This window comes from Primulina tabacum, chromosome 13, assembly GCF_025594145.1.
Source record: "Primulina tabacum isolate GXHZ01 chromosome 13, ASM2559414v2, whole genome shotgun sequence".
NCBI classification, from domain to species: domain Eukaryota; kingdom Viridiplantae; phylum Streptophyta; class Magnoliopsida; order Lamiales; family Gesneriaceae; genus Primulina; species Primulina tabacum.
Window position 1 is genome coordinate 23097724 of NC_134562.1, and position 16074 is coordinate 23113797.

The 16074-nt window shown below is 38.7% G+C and overlaps 1 non-coding gene across 1 annotated transcript; it reads left to right on the plus strand.

Moving 5' to 3' along the window:
- The first annotated feature begins 13959 nt into the window (after positions 1-13959).
- Positions 13960-14065, plus strand: LOC142523561 (small nucleolar RNA R71). The gene has a single exon (XR_012814749.1). It is a non-coding gene; the product is annotated as a small nucleolar RNA R71 (small nucleolar RNA).
- The last annotated feature ends 2009 nt before the right edge of the window (positions 14066-16074 follow it).

Genomic DNA, 16074 nt, shown 5'->3' on the forward strand with positions numbered 1-16074 from the left:
AACACGAAATTACCTTGCCCTGCCGGCATGGCTAAAACTGGTGCTGAAATCAAAGCCTGCTTCAAAGCGTTGAAGCTCTTCTGACATTCATCACTCCATACGAATTTAGCATTCTTCTTGGTCAATGAAGTGAGTGGCACTGCTATCGAAGAGAATCCCTGAATAAATTTCCTGTAGTAGCCTGCTAGGCCTAGGAAAATGCGGATTTCTGAAGCAGTATTCGGTTCAACCCATTCCTTAACTGCTGCTACATTATCTAGATCCACCTCGATACCACTGCTAGATATTATATGACCTAAAAATGCTACCTTCTCTAACCAAAATTCACACTTACTGAATTTTGCAAATAACTTGTGTCTCTGCAAAACCTACAACAACACTATACTCAAATGCTGAACATGCTCCTCTTGGCTCTTCGAGTAAATGAGAATGTCGTTAATGAACACTATGACGAACTGATCTAGGTTGGGCTGGAATACTCGGTTCATGAGGCACATAAAATCGTTTGATCATTTGTCAGTCCAAACGGCATCACTAAGAACTCTTAATGCCCATATCTAGTTCTGAAGGCTGTCTTAGTTTTACTTTAGTATGACCTCGACTTCTGACATTTCTTACAATTCTCAATATTAGAAACGGAGGGCTAAAATTATTGTATCTTAATTTACTTATACTATACCCGTAATGTTGATCGATCTATTACATTATCATTTATGCAGTTCAACCTAAGAAATCTTAGCACCAAAAGTTTCTGATCAACTTCTATCCTTGGTACTACACTCAAAAGTTAAACCTTATCTTAAGCCCGTAATAATATCGACCTACGATCCTTGAATCGAATCTTTACCATACGACACCAAACTTACGTAACTTAGCTATTTACAAGTACATCCCAAATAAAGATTGTTGCTAATCTTAAATTTCTAGTAACATTAATCCATAAAACCCCAAAATATAAAATATCGATATTTTGCTTAGATAATAAAACCTTCCTAGCATCAAACACATGCTTAAACTATTTCCTTCCCAATTACATGAAAGTTGAGGCCTAAGACACTTGAACCTTCCTCATTGGGATGAATGTCACAATTTGACGTATCCTCAATACGTAATTCATTCTAACGTATAAAGCTTAGTAAGTTTCTCCATGTTAATGATGGACTAATTCTAATAAATCAACTTGACTTATAACCCACAGAATTCTACAATCCTCATATAAAGATTTTAGATTTCTTACTCGATAAAAATCTTAATATTCGACCATTGGTAACCTATGTTGAATACAACTAATTTCCTTTTCATTTCACCCAATATCACCGTATGATCACATATTCCATAAACTAGAAATTAAAACTTACACAACTCAAGTAGTCTTAGATAACCTAATTCCAATACTCATATCCACTAAATCCAAAGTTTCTTAATGACTTACAAAGATTCCTCAAAACAAGGTGCCTGATAGGGCCTCTTGCCACGCCTATCAACCTCAATGTCCCTCTGGTCCTGCCCTGCCGCCAAAGCTCTCGACACGGTAACTGTATAAGTTGTAGGACCAGCAACCATGACATCACGGTGCAAGATTGGCTGCAAACCATCCATAAAATGCCTCAGCTTCTCCCTGGCATCGTTAGCAATTAGGGGCACAAAGTGACACTCCCTTTCAAACTTCTTGACGAAGTCTGCCACGCTGCTGTCTCCCTGTAGCAGCGACGTGAACTCCCTGGTCAGGTGGGAGCGTACTTCTTCAGTGAAGTACTTGGAGTAGAAAACCTCCTTGAACCCATTCCATGTCAGTGTTTGTAAGTTCACTGACACTGACGCGCTTTCCCACCAAATCCTGGCGTCTCCAGTCAAAAATAATGTGGCACATCTGACTCTGTCTGCATCCTGCAGCTCCATAAACGCAAAGATTACCTCGATGGACTTAATTCATCCTTCCGCTATCATCGGGTCAGTAGTCCCCGAAAACTCCTTTGGGTTCATCCTTCTGAACCTCTCATACACCGCCTCTGGTCTGGGCCTAGCCCCCGTATCAACTGCAGCCTGGTTCCCCGCAAATTGTGTGAATAACTGGGTCATACCTGCAAGCATCTGTACTTGCATATCTGGCGGTGGTGGAGGAGGAGCGTCTCTCCCTTCCTCCCAAGCCTCCCTGTCCTCATCCCTTACTTCACGGTTAATCAAGCGTCTAGGAGGCATACTGTTCCTACAATTTACCCAACACGTAAACCCAATATGCATGAACATAATATCAATTGCATAAGATGCACGTAAATCGAACTTAAAACATGGACATTCTGAAATCATGACTTAATGCTTAATCCATACATAATTCAAAACCTTAAAACTTACAGACTTGAGGTGTGGCTTTGTTAGCTTCTCGCAACTGGCAGTAGGCATAACCCTTTACAAGAACACCGCTCTGATACCAACTTTAACGTACCGTATTTTGAACTACTTGAAATTCGCGGAAAAATAAAATTTTTCTTAAATATAAAATAAATTTTCAAATTGTGATCATAAATAAAATGTCCAACCAAAAGTATTTGCAATAAGATAGATCACATATAAAGTTTGCTAGAGAAAAATACTTGTTTAATCATCATAAACCCAAAACATAAAATCAACGTAGTTGAAGCATTGCATAAAAACTGAAAAACATGGGCGGTCCTCGGGTTTAGCCTCCCGCTCAGTCCAAGCCAGCTCACTGGCCCCCACCTCTCGTCTCCTCAAAATCATCCTCACCTGCATCGATCAAGTCTAGTGAGTCTAAAGACGCAACATGTATAAACTGTGCATAACAAGTACTACGTAGTAAAACCACATGCATCTTTAAAATAAGACGTACATACTTGAAACTTGAGCGTAATAGCATAAACGTAGTTCAAACATCAACGTAGTAGCATAAACGTAAACGTGACATCATCATAAGAATTTTCTTAACCATACTTGCATCATACATACTTGAGCATACATAACATCATTTTGCGTAGAGACATGTTTTAAAGCAAGTTACCCATACATAAATACGCCTGATCAGACTAAACAACAGTATTGGGCTGACAGGTAAGATCCACTGCCACATACATGAGATCCCCGTTCATAATTTAACGGGTGGATTGGTCCCTGGTCATACTTTACCGCTTTCCAATCCTGATCTAAACCCGTTCATAATTTAACGGGGTGGATTGGTCTTTGGTCATACTTTACCGCTTTCCAATCACATACATAAATTGGTCACAAGGCATTAAGCATACCTCAAAAACTTAAAAGTATTTTCTTTGCACGTCGAACATACTTACTTCGTGTTGAGGGATTCGTTGGATCTCGCTTGGTCCACTGCTGCACATATTAACATGAATTCCAACACTTAACTTGCATAACTTAGACGTAGGTAGCTCGTGCTCACCACCGAAGTAAATAAATAGCTTATGACATTCTAGATCACTCGGGACTTGACAGGTTTAATAATCGTACTAAACCATGATATAGAACCCCAAAACAAATCCTATGTTTTAAATTCAAAACCACAAAAAAAATCCTATATTTTATATCCATATTTTAAAAAAAAATTAAAAAAAAATTTAAATTTTTTTTATTTTAAAAAGGGGGTACACGGACCCCGTGTAGGGGTCCGGGTAGGCACTGGAATTTCGTATTTTTGAAGGAAAAAGGACACGGACTCCGTGTTGGGGTCCGGGAAGGGGTTCATGTAGCCTCTAGACATGGAAATTCTCGAAAATTCGCTATCTTATTCATTCACTCTTTCAATCCAAGCCTAAGGACCATGAACCAACACCTCGAGACTCATCCTAGGATGCTATTACATTGATTCAAACACGTACAAACACCCCAAACGTCCCCAAGCATCGACAAGCACTTCCATACAACAATAACCCGTAATTCGACATCATTTAGCTCCCTACGACTTCTATTACATCCCAAACCATTCCCGACCCAAACGATCCACCAAATAACACCTAAATACTTCCCATAACATATCTAAATGCAGTAGCACAAGCACGGCGATGCCCAACGAATCCTGCAACAAATAACTTCAAGAAAATATCAAGAACACATTTTCATAAAAGTTGCAGTTTGAGCAGTCCCAGGAAAATGATCATAACTCACTCATTTCTTATCCAATTATTTTAAATTTACTGTCAAATCGAAGTATCAAAAAGTTCTATGTTTCATATGTTGAAAGGTTTTCCAGAAACTCGACCGAAAAATCGCAGTAATTCAAATGACAGCAAATTAATAGTTTTAGATCTAAAAATATTTCAAAAATCGATCCAACAATTTTCCGCTCAAACTTTGCACATCACACATGGATTTTTACGCATAATAAACAACACAACGCATAATATGACGAGATCGATGCAGGAAAAATAGAATATACATGTCTCTTGATGTTTAAAACTCATGATACGGCGATACCGAAACGGAAACGGCGCGAGGCTTGATTCGGGACGGACGTGGCGCTATTTTTCTTGAAGAAAAATCAACGAAAACTCGTTGGAAAAGTTCAGAGAGGGGCGGCTGCACTCTTGCTCTAAGAACCCTAACATTTTCTCCCAAAATCTGAAATAGTGTTTAAGGAATTGTGTGTGTGTCTGTTTTGTGTGATTAACGTGTAAGTGTGTGTGTGGGTGTGTGTGTGCGCGTAAGTTAGGGGTGTAATTTAGGGAAGTAAATTGCTTAATTATTAATTATCAAGCTAATTAAAATAGTTACTAAATTATCAAATTAATTAAAATACTAACTCCTATGAATCTTGAATAAAATCTCCTAGCTAAAAAAAATGAAATGTACAAGTGCTAAACCTTTAAAAGTTTGAAATCATAAAACTCACCTAATAAATAAATATGGCTTTTAAAATGCTAAACTAAATAAATCTTTTAAAATGCACCAATCTAACTTAAAATAAAACACCACATTTAAAATTGCCAAAATCGTCACCTCTCACTTTTCATCGATTCCGCATCGAATAATCGTCTGAAACATGAAACTCGAGAAAACTTTTTAACGTGCATCACATAAACATAAATAAATTTAAAATAATACATTTAAATAAATCATGCATCTCTAAAAATTATTTTAAACTTAATTAAATATTTAAACAATTTAAATAAATGCATGGGTTTTACGTGTACTGAATTTGGGCTCTACAGTTCCTCCCCCACTTATATAAATTTCGTCCTCGAAATTAAATCTTGCCAAACAGTTCTGGGTAGCGGTTTCTCATATCTGCCTCGGTCTCCCAAGTGGCCTCCTCTACTAATTGATTCAGCCATCGGACTTTGACCAACTTGTTCACCTTGTTCCGAATTCTCCGCTCCTGTCTGTCTAGGATTTGGACTGGTCTTTCCTCATACAACAGATCTGGAGCAACCTGCAACGGCTCATAGCTCAAAACATTCGAAGGATTCGCTAAGTACTTTCTCAGCATCGAGACGTGGAACACATTGTGTACACCGGCCAGATTCGGCGGTAGAGATACACGAAAAGCTAGTGTCCCAACTCTGTCAATAATCTTGAACGGTCCAATAAATCTCAGACTAAGCTTGCTTCTCTTCCCAAATCTCATAACACCCTTCATGGGTGCTATCTTACCAAAAACGTGATCTCCTACGGCAAACTCGGGATCCCTCCTCCTCTTGTCAGCATAACTCATTAGACAACTCTGGGCTGTCTTCATCCTGTCTCGGATATTGACCACCACATCTGTAGTCTGCTGAACAATCTCTGGACCAACTTCTGATCTCTCACCGACTTCATCCCAATGAATCGGCGATCAGCACTTCCTCCCATACAATGCCTCATAGGGAGCCATACCAATAAATGATTGGAAGCTGTTGTTGTAGGTAAACTCCACTAGAGGTAGCTTCGACTCCCAATTCCCATGGAAATCGATCACACAAGTTCTCAATAAATCCTACAAAATCGAGATCACTTGCTCGGACTGGCCATCTATCTGAGGGTGAAATGCTGGACTAAATAGCAACTTCGTCCCCATGGCTGCATGGAAACTCTTCCAAAAGGACGATGTGAATCTCGGGTCCCTGTCGAACACAATAGAAACTGGGATTCCGTGCAATCAAACTATCTCCCTGATATAGAGCTCCGCACACTGCGTCATGGAGAAAGTCGTCTTCACTGGCAAGAAGTTCGCCGACTTAGTAAGTCGATCCACTATGACCCAAATGGCATTGGATCTTCTGACCGACCTCGGCAAACCAACAACAAAGTCCATGGTGATATTCTCCTACTTCCACTCGGGGATAGGGAGTGGCTTAAGCATCTATGCCGGCCTCTGATGCTCTGCCTTTCCCTGCTAACAAGTGAGACATTCAGACACAAATCGACGGATGTCTATCTTCATACCTGCCCACCAATATAGAATCTGCAAATACTTGTAGACCTTGGTACCTCCTGGATGAATAGAACACGGAGATGCATGTGCCTCTGTCAGAATATCATCTCTGATCGAATCAACACTAGGCACCCACATTCTCCCTCTGTATTTTACAATACCATTGGACACTGTGTAGAGTACACTGCCCTTGGCTTCATCCTTCAGTCTCCAATTCTATAGCTGCTCATCTGAAGGCTGACCTCTACGGATTCGGAAAAACAAAGAAGACTGGACTGTCAGATTAGACAGTTTAGGAGCTGTGCCCTTAGGATAAATCTCTAATCCAAATCTCTAAACCTCTAACTGAAGAGATCTCTGCACTCTATTCAAAGAATCTGCCACAACATTAGCTTTCCCTGGATGGTAGTTAATCTCACAGTCGTAGTCTTTCAGTAACTCTAACCACCGTCTTTGTCTCATATTCAACTCTTTCTGTGTGACGAAATACTTGACACTCTTGTGGTTAGTGAATATCTGACATTATCGCCGTGCAGATAGTGTCTCCATATCTTCAATGCAAAGACAACTGCAGCTAACTCAAGATCATGAGTCGGGTAGTTCTTCTCATGCACTTTCAACTGCCTGGAAGCGTAAGCTATAACCCGACCCTCCTTCATCAACATTACGCCTAACCCGAGCTTAGATGCATCGGTGTACAACACGAAATTACCTTGCCCTGCCGGCATGGCTAAAACTGGTGCTGAAATCAAAGCCTGCTTCAAAGCGTTGAAGCTCTTCTGACATTCATCACTCCATACGAATTTAGCATTCTTCTTGGTCAATGAAGTGAGTGGCACTGCTATCGAAGAGAATCCCTGAATAAATTTCCTGTAGTAGCCTACTAGGCCTAGGAAAATGCGGATTTCTGAAGCAGTATTCGGTTCAACCCATTCCTTAACTGCTGCTACATTATCTGGATCCACCTCGATACCACTGCTAGATATTATATGACCTAAAAATGCTACCTTCTCTAACCAAAATTCACACTTACTGAATTTTGCAAGTAACTTGTGTCTCTGCGAAACCTGCAACAACACTATACTCAAATGCTGAACATGCTCCTCTTGGCTCTTCGAGTAAATGAGAATGTCGTTAATGAACACTATGAAGAACTGATCTAGGTAGGGCTGGAATACTCGGTTCATGAGGCCCATAAAATCATTTGATCATTTGTCAGTCCAAACGGCATCACTAAGAACTCTTAATGCCCATATCTAGTTCTGAAGGCTGTCTTAGTTTTACTTTAGTATGACCTCGAATTCTGACTTTTCTTACAATTCTCAATATTAGAAACGGAGGGCTAAAATTATTGTATCTTACTTTACTTATACTATACCCGTAATGTTGATCGATCTATTACATTATCATTTATGCAGTCCAACCTAAGAAATCTTAGCACCAAAAGTTTCTGATCAACTTCTATCCTTGGTACTACACTCAAAAGTTAAACCTTATCTTAACCCCGTAATAATATCGACCTACGATCCTTGAATCGAATCTTTACTATACGACACCAAACTTACGTAACTTAGCTATTTACATGTACATCCCAAATAAAGATTGTTGCTAATCTTAAATTTCTAGTAACATTAATCCATAAAACCCCAAAATATAAAATATCGATATTTTGCTTAGATAATAAAACCTTCCTAGCATCAAACACATGCTTAAACTATTTCCTTCCCAATTACATGATAGTTGAGGCCTAAGACACTTGAACCTTCCTCATTGGGACGAATGTCACAATTTGACGTATCCTCAATACGTAATTCATTCTAACGTATAAAGCTTAGTAAGTTTCCCCCTGTTAATGATGGACTAATTCAAATAAATCAACTTGACTTATAACCCACAGAATTCTACAATCCTCATATAAAGATTTTAGATTTCTTACTCGATAAAAATCTTAATATTCGACCATTGGTAACCTATGTTGAATACAACTAATTTCCTTTTCATTTCACCCAATATCACCGTATGATCACATATTCCATAAACTAGAAATTAAAACTTACACAACTCAAGTAGTCTTAGATAACCTAATTCCAGTACTCATATCCACTAAATCCAAAGTTTCTTAATGACTTACAAAGATTTCTCAAAACAAGGTGCCTGATAGGGCCTCTTGCCATGCCTATCAACCTCAATGTCCCTCGAGTCCTGCCCTGCCGCCAAAGCTCTCGACACGGCAACTGTATAAGTTGTAGGACCAGCAACCATGACATCACGGTGCAAGATTGGCTGCAAACCATCCATAAAATGCCTCAGCTTCTCCCGGGCATCGTTAGCAACTAGGGGCACAAAGTGACACCCCCTTTCAAACTTCTTGACGAAGTCTGCCACGCTGCTGTCTCCCTGTAGCAGCGACGTGAACTCCCTGGTCAGGCGGGAGCGTACTTCTTCAGTTAAGTACTTGGAGTAGAAAACCTCCTTGAACCCATTCCATGTCAGTGTTTGTAAGTTCACTGACACTGACGCGCTTTCCCACCAAATCCTGGCGTCTCCAGTCAAAAATAATGTGGCACATCTGACTCTGTCTGCATCCTGCAGCTCCATAAACGCAAAGATTACCTCGATGGCCTTAATTCATCCTTCCGTTATCATCGGGTCAGTAGTCCCCGAAAACTCCTTTGGGTTCATCCTTCTGAACCTCTCATACACCGCCTCTGGTCTGGGCCTAGCCCCCGTATCAACTGCAGCCTGGTTCCCCGCAAATTGTGTGAATAACTGGGTCATACCTGCAAGCATCTGTGCTTGCATATCTGGCGGTGGTGGAGGAGGAGCGTCTCTCCCTTCCTCCCAAGCCTTCCTGTCCTCATCCCTTACTTCACGGTTAATCAAGCGTCTAGGAGGCATACTGTTCCAACAATTTACCCAACACGTAAACCCAATATGCATGAACATAATATCAATTGCATAAGATGCACGTAAATCGAACTTAAAACATGGACATGCTGAAATCATGACTTAATGCTTAATCCATAACATAATTCAAAACTTTAAAACTTACAGACTTGAGGTGTGGCTTTGTGAGCTTCTCGCAACTGGCAGTAGGCATAACCCTTTACAAGAACACCGCTCTGATACCAACTATAACGTACCGTATTTTGAACTACTTGAAATTTGCGGAAAAATAAAAATTTTCTTAAATATAAAATAAATTTTCAAATTGTGATCATAAATAAAATGTCCAACCAAAAGTATTTGCAATAAGATAGATCACATATAAAGTTTGCTAGAGAAAAATACTTGTTTAATCATCATAAACCCAAAACATAAAATCAAAGTAGTTGAAGCATTGCATAAAAACTGAAAAACATGGGCGGTCCTCGGGTTTAGCCTCCCGCTCAGTCCAAGCCTGCTCACTGGCCCCCACCTCTCGTCTCCTCAAAATCATCCTCACCCGCATCGATCAAGTCTAGTGAGTCTAAAGACGCAACATGTATAAACTGTGCATAACAAGTACTACGTAGTAAAACCACATGCATCTTTAAAATAAGACGTACATACTTGAAACTTGAGCGTAATAGCATAAACGTAAATCAAACATCAACGTAGTAGCATAAACGTAAACGTGACATCATCATAAGAATTTTCTTAACCATACTTGCATCATACATACTTGAGCATACATAACATCATTTTGCGTAGAGGCATATTTCAAAGCAAGTGACCCATACATAAATACTCATGATCAGACTAAACCACAGTATTGGGCTGACAAGTAAGATCCACTGCCACATACATGAGATCCCTGTTCATAATTTAACGGGTGGATTGGTCCCTGGTCATAATTTACCGCTTTCCAATCCTGATCTAAACTCGTTCATAATTTAACGGGGTGGGTTGGTCCCTGGTCATATTATACCACTTTCCAATCCCATACATAAATTTGTCACAAGACATTTAGCATACCTCAAGAACTTAAAAGTATTTTCTTTGCACGTCGAACATACTTACTTGGTGTTGAGGGATTCGTTGGATCTCGCTTGGGCCACTGCTGCACATATTAACATGAATTCCAACACTTAACTTGCATAACTTAGACGTAAGTAGCTCTTGCTCACCACCGAGTAAATAAATAGCTTATGACATTCTAGATCACTCGGGACTTGACCAGGTTTAATAATCATACTAAACCATGATATAGAACTCCAAAACAAATCATATGTTTTATTTTCATAACCACAAAATAATTCCTATATTTTATATTCAAATTTAAAAAAAAATAAAAAAATTAATATTATTTTTATAAAAAATTATTTTAAAAGGGGGGTACACGGACCGCGTGTAGGGGTCTGGGTAGGCACTAGAATTTCGTATTTTTGAAGGAAAAAGGACACGGACTCCGTGTCAGGGTCCGGGTAGCCTCTAGACATGGAAATTCACAAAAATTGGCTATCTTATTCTTTCACTCTTTCAATCCAAGCCTAAGGACCATAAACCAACACCTCGAGACTCATCCTAAGATGCTATCAAATTGATTCAAACATGTACAAACACCCCAAACGTCCCCAAGCATCGACAAGCACTTCAATACAACAATAACCCGTAATTCGACATCATTTAGCTTCCTACGACTTCTATTACATCCCAAACCTTTCCCAACCCAAACGAACCACCAAATAACACCTAAATACATCCCATAACATATCTAAATGCAATAGCACAAGCGCAGCGATGCCCAATGAATCCTGCAACAAATAACTTCAAGAACATATCAAGAACACATTTTCATAAAAGTCGCAGTTTGAGCAGTCCCACGAAAATGATTATAACTCACTCATTTCTTATCCAATTATTTCGAATTTACTGTCAAATCGAAGGTATCAAAAAGTTATACGTTTCATATGTTGAAAGGTTTTCCAGAAACTCGACCGAAAAATCACAGTAATTCAAATGACAGCAAATTACGAGTTTTAGATCTAAAAACGTTTCAAAAATCGATCCAACAATTTTCTGCTCAAACTTTGCACATCACACATGGATTTTTACGTATAATAAATAACACAACGCATAAAATGACAAGATCGACGCAGCAAAAATATAGAATATACATGCCTGTTGATGTTTAAAACTCACGATACGGCGATACCGAAGCGGAAACGGAGCGAGAGTTGATTCGAGACGAATGTGGCACTATTTTTCTTGAAGAAAAATCAACAAAAACTCGTTGGAAAAGTTCAGAGAGGGGCGACTGCACTCTTGCTCTAAGAACCCTAATATTTTCTCTCAAAATCTGAAATAGTGTGTAAGGAATTGTGTGTGTGTGTGTTTTGTGTGATTAACGTGTAAGTGTGTGTGTGGGTGTGTGTGTGCGTGAGTTAGGGGTGTAATTTAGGGAAGTAAATTGCTTAATTATTAATTATCAAGCTAAATAAAATACTAACTAAATTATCAAATTAATTAAAATACTAACCCCTATGAATCTTGGATAAAATCTCCTAGCTAAAAAAAATGAAATGTACAAGTGCTAAACCTTTAAAAGTTTGAAATCATAAAACTCACCTAATAAATAAATATGGCTTTTAAAATGCTAAAACTAAATAAATCTTTTAAAATGTCTCAATCTTACTTAAAATAAAACACCACATTTAAAATTGCCAAAATCGTCACCGGTCTTTTTTTCTCGATCCGGCATCGAATAATCGTCTGAAACATGAAACTCGAGAAATCATTTTAACGTGCATCACATAAACATAAATAATTTAAAATAATACATTTAAATAAATCATGCATCTCTAAAAATCATTTTAAACTTAATTAAATATTTAAACAATTTAAATAAATGCATGGGTTTTACGTGTACTGAATTTGAGCTCTACACATCCTCATTGCTTTTTCCATGGATTGTTGGCATTAAAGTGTGCCATATTTCAGCTTTCTCTTCGTCCAAGTCATCTTTCTTCAATTCAGTTGTGAGGGTGGCTTCCAATGGGTCTTTCATTGAATCCTGAACAAAATTACACACAAGAGAGTCCACAACATCAATTCTAAAACAGTCATCCGTGTGCGGTGTGTGCTTAAGAGCACTAAACATGTCAAAAGTAATTTCTTCGTTGCCCACTCTCAATCTCAACTTCCCTTCTTGAACATCAATCAGGGCCTTGCCAGTCGCAAGGAATGGTCTCCCCAGAATTAAGAGCATTTCTACGTCTTCCTCTATATCAAGTACTACAAAATCTGCAGGAAATATGAATTTGTCCACCTTTACCAGGTGTCCTCTATGACTCCTCGCGGGTATTTGACTGATCTGTCTGCTAGTTGCAAGGACATCCTTGTTGGCTTAGATTCTCCTAATCCGAGTTCGTGAATACAGATAATGGCATAAGATTAATACTCGCACCTAGATCACACAAAGTTTTATGAAAAAAATATCAATAATCACACAAGGAATAGAAAAACTCCCTGGATCCTTAAGTTTCTGTGGAATCTTGTTTTGCACCAAAGCAGAGCAATTTCAGTTAGATTCACCGTCATGTGATCCCCCAATTTTCTCTTGTTTGCTAAGTTGTCCTTCTGAAATTTAGCATAGCTTGGTATTTGCATCAGAGCATCAGCAAAGGGAATATTGATGTGAAATTTCTGAATACTTCTTAAAACTTACCGAATTGCGCATCTAATTTCGTCTTTTTTTATGCTGCAGGAAAAGGTTGAGGGATAACAATTTTTTATTGTGCAGTGGGTGCTGGTGTAGAGTTAGAAGACTTACCTTTTGATGACTCGTTCTGTTCATCCAGTACTTGATTTTTTTCTTGCCCTCTAGACTCTAAAATTTTTCCACTCTTCAACTTGATGGCATTCACTTGCTCTTTTGGATTGGTCTCTGTGTTACTTGGCAAAGTGCCCGGCTCTCTACTTTCTATCATCTTAACTAACTGCCCAATTTGATTCTCTAGCCCATTTACCGACGCATCTTGATTTTGGAGTCTAGTTTCGGTAGATGAGATGAACTTAGACATCATCTGCTCCAAATTGGACTTTTCTTCTCTCGGAGGGTCAGATCTATACATTGGTTGTTTCCCATATGGTTGTCCTCCTGTGGTCGATTCTGACTGTTTTGGCCACCCCATGAGAAGTTGGGATGTTGCCTCCATCCAAGATTATATGTATTCGAATACGGGTCATTCCTTGGACGGTTTTGGACTACTACTTGATTCACCGGTGCTTCTTCTTGCACATAAAAAGGACCACTTTCTTGACAGTCCTTAATATAGTGTTCTCCTCCATATTTTTCACAAAATATCTCTTGCAGACGCATAGCCGTGCCACCCATATTCAAACCATCCAATTTCCTGTTCAAGACATCAAGTTGTGCAGTAATAGCGTAAAGGTCAGTTACCTGGTTAACTCCTGCACTTCTTCACTGGTTGTTCCTTTAAGATTGAGGATGATAGCTGCTAGCAGCCATCTCTTCCAGTAACTCGTATCCTTCCTCAGCAGTTTTTCTCAAGAGGTTTCCAAAAGCAGCAACATCTATCATAGTTCGATTAGGAGTAAGCAAGCCATAGTAAAATGTTTGAACAACTAACCCAAACGGCAGTTCGTGATGAGGGTATCTTCGTAATAGATCTTTGAAATGATCATATGCTTCATATAAAGACTCCTGCTCGAATTGAGCAAATGTAGTGATGTCTGCCCGCAGCTTCATGGTCTTAGATGGAGGAAAGTATTTAATGAGAAACGCTTTTGCCATGTCCTCCCATGTGTAATCGAACCTACAGGTAAAAAATTTAACCATGCTTTAGCTTTATCACGTAAGGAGAAATGAAATAAACGCAACCTAACAGCATCATCATAAACTCCATTAAATTTAAAAGTATCGCAAATTTCAAGAAAATCTGCGATGTGCGTGTTTGGGTCATCTACTGCAGATCCTCCAAACTGGATTGTATTATGAATCATCTGAATTATAGCTGGCTTTATTTCAAAGTGGTTTGCCCGCACAATAGGCCTCACAATGCTGGGGCGTGCTCCATCAAAAGAAGGTTGGGCATACTCTAGCATCTGTATGCAGCGTGGCATCTCAACATGTCTATCATCATGGTGTTCCTCCTCATGCTCGTGCTCGTGCCCCTCCATCAGTTCCTTCAGTCTCTGCTGGTGTCTTCTCCTGCAGAAAGTTCTTTCAATTTCATGGTCGAACTGCTCAAGCTCCACGTCAAGTGACTTTGGCATGCACTGAAAGAGATATATGTAATAGAATATGGAGTGTTAACTTAAAAAAATGAAACAATGCTAAAGAAAATAACTAAAAACAAAATTGTGAATTAACAGTCCCTGGCAACCGCGCCAAAAACTTGATCGAGCAAAACTTGCACCGTGGAATCCTCAATAAAAATATGGTTTTGTATGCTCGAAAATCAATTGCAAGTGCACGATGTCAGGTAATAGTATAATGTACATGAGTATGAGTATCGTTCCACTGGAAACTGTATTTGACAATTATTATTTCCAGTTATCAAATCTTTAGAAATGAAATTTGGGTTGTTGTTTATTACTACTATGCTCAAATAAAAAGGTAAATAAAAAGCTTCAGGAATTAAATAATGAGATATAATATCTAGAATCGTCAATTAAAATTCAGTGAGAAATGAATTTGTTGGGAATTTCAGTTCACCTACCCCTCATTAATTTATCAATTCGTTTGATAGTAATTTATGCTTCCGACAGGATTTCCTATTCAATTGAACACACTCTCTCGAGCTATGACAAGCTAATTCTACTCAGTGAAGTAATTAAATGTCTTTAATTATTTATCAAGAGTTAATCACATGTCGATATATGAAATCCCCTAGTTTTCGTCCGAATGAACTATGACTATCAGCGTGTATCCAATTTCATATGTTTATGTAAATTGTAGATCCACGAACTATACTACTCGATCCTATCACAAGCTATTCTATCAAACTTACTCACGATATGAGACTATTATTAAAGTTAGCTAGGTTTTAATAATCTTAATAAACACAGTAGCATAATAAAAAATAAACCAACAGTTGAAATACGACTTAACTAAATTAGTTTCGAGGTAGGATCCCCTTAAATCCCAACAAATATTTAAGTTTAGCTACTCGAATTAATAATAAACATAAACACAACAATGTTTAAAAGATAAAAACTAAATAAGAAATACGAGATTTGACGAAAAATGCAAAGACGATGCCCGGAAATCTTCGAATCTTCAATCCAAGCGCGAAAATCCACTCCAAGCCTTGTGGTGGCTGCTAAATGATCTCTGAATTTCGTGCCTAGGTTTTCTCCTTTAGCCATCTACCTTCCAAATTGAATAAAATCCAAATAGGAAACTTTCCTATTTAAATTCGCGCTAGGGCGGTTAAGTTTCCCCGCCCCAGCGTGCGATCTACTGTACTACTGGTGTCTTCCGCAGCCTCTCGCGCTGGGGCGGTCAAACTTGACAGCCCTAGCGCGACATCTTCTGTCCCCAGCCTTCTCTTCCAATTGAATTTTCTCCATTTTTCTGCACATTAACATACTTAAGTGAGCGGTGATCAAATGCAATAAAATAAGAATAAATAGACAGAATGTATACTCCAAATAACCTAGAACGATGCAAACTAGGACTCACTCAATGTATTAAAACACGTAAATATTACCTCTATCAATTGGATAGTGTCCCAACTCTGTCAAGAATC